The 6599-nt window shown below is 35.8% G+C and overlaps 1 long non-coding RNA gene across 1 annotated transcript in view; it reads left to right on the top strand.

Moving 5' to 3' along the window:
- Positions 1–2368: 2368 nt before the first annotated feature.
- The window catches only part of LOC135076370 (uncharacterized), a 120656-nt gene continuing 116425 nt past the window's right edge, over positions 2369–6599 (top strand). The window contains exon 1 of the long non-coding RNA XR_010258248.1: positions 2369–2457. This is a non-coding gene — a long non-coding RNA (uncharacterized LOC135076370). The remainder of the gene's footprint in view (positions 2458–6599) is intronic.

Genomic DNA, 6599 nt, shown 5'->3' with positions numbered 1-6599 from the left:
CCACGCGGGCGAAGCCGCGGGCGGAAAGCTAGTCTTATCTTCTTCTATTATATAAAAGAAAGTCGTGTTAGTTACTCCACTTATAACTCAAGAACGGCTGAACCGATTTAGCTGAAAATTGTCAGGGAGGTAGTTTAGAGCCAGGAGAAGGACATAGGATACTTTTTATCCCGTTATTTATTGCCATTAAGGCGGAACAAAGTTCGCCGGGTCAGCTAGTGGGAAGATAAAAATATAACACTGGCCATGTATCGCAAGCAAAAAATGAGAAAGAAAAACATTTTTAAGTAGTTCTTTTGTTTACAAGAAAAAAATCTGACAGCAAAACCCGGAATCCGAATTCGCTGCAGTAAGGCAGGGTTGCACCATCTTACTTTGACTTTAGCAAACGTAAAAAATCTGTCAAACTCCACACAAAAACACCGGTTAATGTTATAGTTACGGTCAAAGTTAGGTGGTACAACTCAGCCTAAGAGTATTTTGCAAACAATATCCTAATCAAGCATTGGTGTGCTTGTCTGCGTTATTTGCCTAACAAAACAAACGAAGTCTGTTAATTGCTCCCAGTGCGAAATGTTTTTAGGAAAACAACAGCTACAGTTAAAAGTTACTTATTAAGCACAATGGAACAATCAGGAAGCAAAGGGAAAGTTCCAGTCAAACAAAACTGAGTCAGAAATTTATTTCAGTACAGACATGCTTACTGCGTACCTAAATACATAAAACACAGACTGTTGCATGCCAAGTATAGAAAAACATATCAATAATAACTTATAACTAATATTTTATAGACTACAAAATGTAGTTTTCTTATGTTAAATTGTTTATAAGTATTTAAATGTTATTCTGAACTTTGTTACGCTCGTTTGAATAGTGTAATTGGTACTACCGTTCTATTCATAAATAAATAAATGTAAAACGGTATGCGCGAGTGGATTTTTTTACCGCTGCTAAAGATTTTCCTTAGGTACCCTGCAAAGTAGCCAATGATCATTTTAGCTGCAAATTAAAAAGAAACATTTTTAACCCATGTTTTTATTATTTCATTTTCTAACGTGCCAGTTACAAACAATAATGATTTTAATTTGAAGTCAGTAATTTAAAAAAAAATCTAGAAACCTAATACAGTTTTTAAATCAGTTTTTGTTGCATTTTCCAACGTGCCAGTTACTTTTTTAAACTATTTTCATTACAACTTTCTATTTTATGATAATAAAGCATGTTCCAAAACACATTTCTAATCAATGTATGAATCAACTTCCACGTAGGTACATTATAAATATTGGCCTGAAATGCCGGTTATAACGTACCACTGAAGCTGATTGGTTTCATGACTAGTCACAATTTCAAATGTGTGTCAGTCAGTCGACCCTAATTTGGATATTAAAGTCAATAATTTTCATTGTAGAAGTGAAATGTTTTTCGTTCTTCGCATAGTACTATTTCTATCTTTTTGCTCTACTTTAGTATACTGACAAAAGTTTCAGCAATTTAGAACTCTATAGAAAAATAAGTAGCTGTCCTCGACGAGGTACAAATCCGCGACCGCTGCGACAGACGAATCACTAGGACATAAAACATTTCAACGTAAAAGTACCGTTCTTTTTGATTAAATAAAATATGTAGTTATATAAACATTGAATTGATTTTGGACAACCTATGATGTGCATAATTAGGTAATGTTATGGGCAAGTTACATTGGCTTCATCACAGAAATTCTATAAGCCCAAAATGTTAGGATTTTCATTTTCTTTGGACTTATAGAATTTCTGTGATGTGAAAATGAAATGAAGAACCAATAAAGCGAATCACGAATTCGGGTTTCATCATTTTCAAGATGAAAATCTAATTTTCAACTTAATTGATGTACGACATGTTTAACGTTTTTCTTCTAAATTGTAATTTTATTTGAAGAAAAATAAGTCAGTATCACTGAAACCACGTAATTCTATATTAAGGACGTCAACTTTAAACACCTTATTCAGAATAGCTACACGATAAATTATAATTTCCATTACAACAAAGACTTTGCCGTTCTAAGAAAATCGTATCATACCATATTGAACTATTAGATGTAGCCTTCTGAATTCAAATGTTCGTAATCAACACAGCAATATTACTAGAGTACAAACGAAGGCATTATAAGCTAAACACAAACGTCTTAATGTAGTTGTAGTAGAAACTACTTTGCAAGAAAACTGCACGAGCATTGATCATAGAATAGAATAGTTGCCTTCCATGCCCCACCAACTTGTCTTCGGGCCTTTGCCCCACTGCCTCCGAGTTTCCACTTTCCACGGCGTGAAGTTGGCCACGAGTGGGCGGGGCGAGGGGCGGGGCGGGGTGTGGCGCTCAGTGCGCGCTCGTCGCCGCAATGAGACGCGTCAAACGTCTTTCCCGCGCGCGCGAATGTCAAAATCCGATGACGTAAGTTTTTAAAGTTAGGCAAGCGAAGAGGTGAGACGCGATGAAAACTTTTTTGTTAAATAGGTACGTTTTGTGTTTTCAGCCATGATGAATGGTGATAACGATACTTTATGCTTTATTCGTTTTTTCATACAACAAGAACATTTTTAATTGTTTCTCAATAGACTAATAAAAGACAAAAAATCTGAAAATTAAACAGCATCATTACATTTTTTGATCCACGCAAGCGATAGTTTATTATTTTTAATTGATTTTAAATAGTTTTTTGTGTGCCCGTTTAAGATAAGATTTTTGAAATTAGAAGGAATTATGATTTTGTTTTTTAGACTCCAATGGATTCCTTGCCTACGAAACTAGATTAATCTGAAATTAACTTTGACTTGACACTGCTCTATTTTTTCTGCGCTTGATTTTTACGAGGTAACAAGCACAGGCAAAGACATCCAATCAAACAGGTGAGCGAACGCATCTATAATAAAGCGACTGACCTTTACCTACACTATTTGTCTTTGCTCATGACTTATTCATGACTCCTGTATAGGCTTTTTGCCGCGTAAAGCGCTTATAACTACTTATAAAGTTTTACGCTCGGTGCGTTTTAATTGATTTGGACTTTATTGGTTGAATATAAGAGTGGTTTTTTGGTTGTGCGGAGTGCAGTTAGTGTTGTGTTGTGCAGTAAGGTCGATATTATAATTGGAGGGACATTGTTCTGGTGCAATTTGATCGGGAGAGCGGTGGCATGCGTTGCAAAAACCGATACTTGAAGGCATCGATAGATTACGGTTTTTGCCACTAGCACGACGACATTGTTGGGGACGTCAATTAGAGATAATGATGAGCAGTGTTTTTGATATCTGTGTTGTTCGGTCTTAGCCACGATTTATGGCTAATTTTCGATGCGGTACGGAGACGGTGCTTTTTGTAATAAACGCCTTCGTTAAGACCTTGTAGTTCAGTGTAATGTAAAAACTATGAATGAACTTTTTCTTTCATAAAAGGCTTTTAATTAATTATGAGATTAGTTAACAAGTTTTTGGAACATTGAACTAATTTAAAATTGTAGAGCTTAGAGTCAATGAAAAAGTTGTTATTTATGTGGACTGTACTGTAACTTCAAATTAAAAAAATACTGAGAATTTGATTTATAATAGATATGGGGTCATATTATTAAGTAACAATTCCAGTTTACCAATTCAGTTGTACCTACCCATTCAATAAAACACTTACATTGGGTAGGTTAAGGTATCTAATTTCTTTCTAAAATATATCGATTCACTCAGAATCCTTTTAACATACTCTAACTACATATTTACTATGAATAATATGTATGTATTAAAAAAAATATTTCAGTATGTTTATATCCGTTGTCTAGTACCCATAGTACAAGCTTTGCTTAGTTTGGAACTAGAAGCGTAGTGTAAAATGTCCAAGGATAAAAAACTATGAAAAATACTAGCTACTAAAGAGGTGAAATTAAAGAGCATCTAAGATATAAAACAAACTTGCATAATTTCCTCCCTTTCCTTAAAAGAGTCCTTTGTTCATTTAATACCTTTGTTCCATATAAAACCAGAATAAAACTAAGTCCAGAGACAAAATGCAGAGACAAAACGCGTGGCCGCAGGAGCAAGGACCTAACCTGTTCATTGTTATAGGAAAATAATTACTTCACTTACTGTGCTATACTAACCGCCATTTGTTACCAGGGCTGCCACTTGCCACTTATTTGATTTCCAAAGTTCTTGTGCAATTAAGTAAGTAGCCCAACGAATAAAGATGCTTCACAATCCAACAAACTTAAGGTTCGGCCAAACCAACGCGATCAACCGGCGTGCAGCGATGGCGATCAATGCATTTAGGTCTGGTCGCCATCGCTGCACGCCGGCTGATCGCGGTGTGATCGCGTTGGTTTGTCCGAACCCTTAGGACATTTGAAATATTTGGAAAATACGAATGGGTGATTTTGCTTTTTAAAATTATTACTGTCCTCTTAGTTACAATTAATGTAAGTTAAACATGCATCTATTAACGGCTACAATAAAATTGATAACGTCAATTTTACAATCAGAAGAAAACATCTGTAATACCTTTATGGGAACACATCTATCATCAATCCTGTCAGACAATTAAGAAGAAGAAGTAACCATAATCTATGTTATATGAGACTACTTTAGGTCTAAGACTTCTCTTATCTGTTATTAAGTGATAACACTACAAACTGAGATAAGAGAAATCACAATTTACACGATGACCCTTATTTACTCACAAAAGATACTAATGATCATTTTGACCCTCTACATTTAGTTTGGGTTTTTCAAGTAGCTTGCTTTCAAACTTCCTTATCCCGTCAACATAGCCAAGTTTTGAAGTCGTTTAGCGAAGTTTCCAATTATCTTTCCTAAACTTACCTATTCATCCCATCTTCTAGGTCTCTGCCAGCCCTAGTTATCACCACCAAGCGCAAACCCGATAAGTCCAAACGCATGGAAAGCAAATAGAAATATTGGCGCGCGCGGCGCGTCTGCATCAGTGCGCAAAGCCGCCGCCAGATACCGCCACCGCAGATTAGATGCGTGCGCGCACGATTTACAGCCGGGGTGAGCGCTATCGCACACAATAAATTAGAAATTCGTTAGATAGAGACGTCTACGCTCAGGCATTCCAATTATTTTGTCTATTGGTTTGTTTTCAAAGTAATTCCAATTAGGAAATGGCGTTAGTATTGTGATGGGAAATGTGCAATTAACTGGATATTAATGAGTTCAAACTGCGAAATGAGTTTTGTTTATTTTTATAAGATGATTAAAAAATTATGTATGTCCACACATTTAATTTGATTTATACCTAAGCCTTTAAAAAGCCTGGTCAAGAGAAAATTATGACACGAACCTGTTCATGTGTAAAATGTAGAGACGACGATTACACGACGTACAATACGTTTAGTATCATAGGTATGAACTTCTGTCATACAAAATACGCTTAGCAGAAAAATATCATAATATTAGAGTTCGAAATAACTTGTAGGTGATTTATATTTATGTTAGGAGAAACCATACATCTTACTCTGCATTCTGTATTCCATATTCCATCCAACACCGGCTAAATATTTGCAAAATTAAAATAAAAAGTCGACAAATCATACCCGTCACATATTACGAAGGCGGCGAGACAATAAAATAGTGATGTACACCGCTCGATGAAATAGCATGGCGATATCGATTAGTTTGTCGCGGGCCGGCGTCGATAAATCGCGCTGTCGACACCGCGCATGCGCGAGCTAACGAACTGATGCTCACGAGACTTTCATTAAGGCTTCGATTACATTTTGCGTTGTATGTGATATTAATGACTTTTATAAACGGTCTGCAATGATTTGGGTGAAAGAAAACGCCGCCTCACCTTGATGCGAAGTGCAGGTATTAATTGTTGATATTTACCTGTAAAGAATAAAATTGGTTAGTATGATTTACATATTCATGTCACTAGTTGCTATTAACTTAACGGGGGAGAGAGCACGAAAGCGAGGTTTAAATAAACAATATAATTATTTTTTTTTGTACAATAAAACCAGCAAAAACATAGCTTTTTAGGATAATTTTCGGAAACATTATGCAATTTATTTGAGGAAACTGTCAATTTTAGAAGGTGCCTGTCTAAAGTTATCAAGAATATTTTTATTTATAATAATATTAACGTCAATTGCTACTAAGTGAGGTGGTACCGGTAATAGCGGCCTATTAAGGGAAATTTTGGCGCGAATATCGGCGCGGCTTGCCGTCTTTGATGTGCGCGTAAAGCAAACGTGACGCTCATCGCGAGCGTAATTGCTCGCGATAGTGATGTGATGTTGTCGATGATTACTGATAATTATAGCGATATACTTTTCAGTGCAATTCCGCAGTAATATCATTATCCGTAAATAAATTGAGCAATCATGACAGGCGCATAATATGGTAACTCAAAGTCAGAAACTAGGGCCGTGACCTCAGTAATGAAGCTCCACGAAAAAATACAAACAAAACATTTTCTCAAAAAAGTCGGTTTACATAAATCTCTTCCTTGTAAAATGCGTGGAAGCTATTAATTATATCCATATGAGCTAAATATCGTTATTTACGATTCAACTGTACCTGCTTGGAAATTGGTTAAAATAAATAAATAAAAGTCCA

This window comes from Ostrinia nubilalis, chromosome 11 (genome assembly GCF_963855985.1).
Source record: "Ostrinia nubilalis chromosome 11, ilOstNubi1.1, whole genome shotgun sequence".
Lineage (NCBI taxonomy): Eukaryota > Metazoa > Arthropoda > Insecta > Lepidoptera > Crambidae > Ostrinia > Ostrinia nubilalis.
This window is presented reverse-complemented; position numbering and strand designations above follow the sequence as displayed.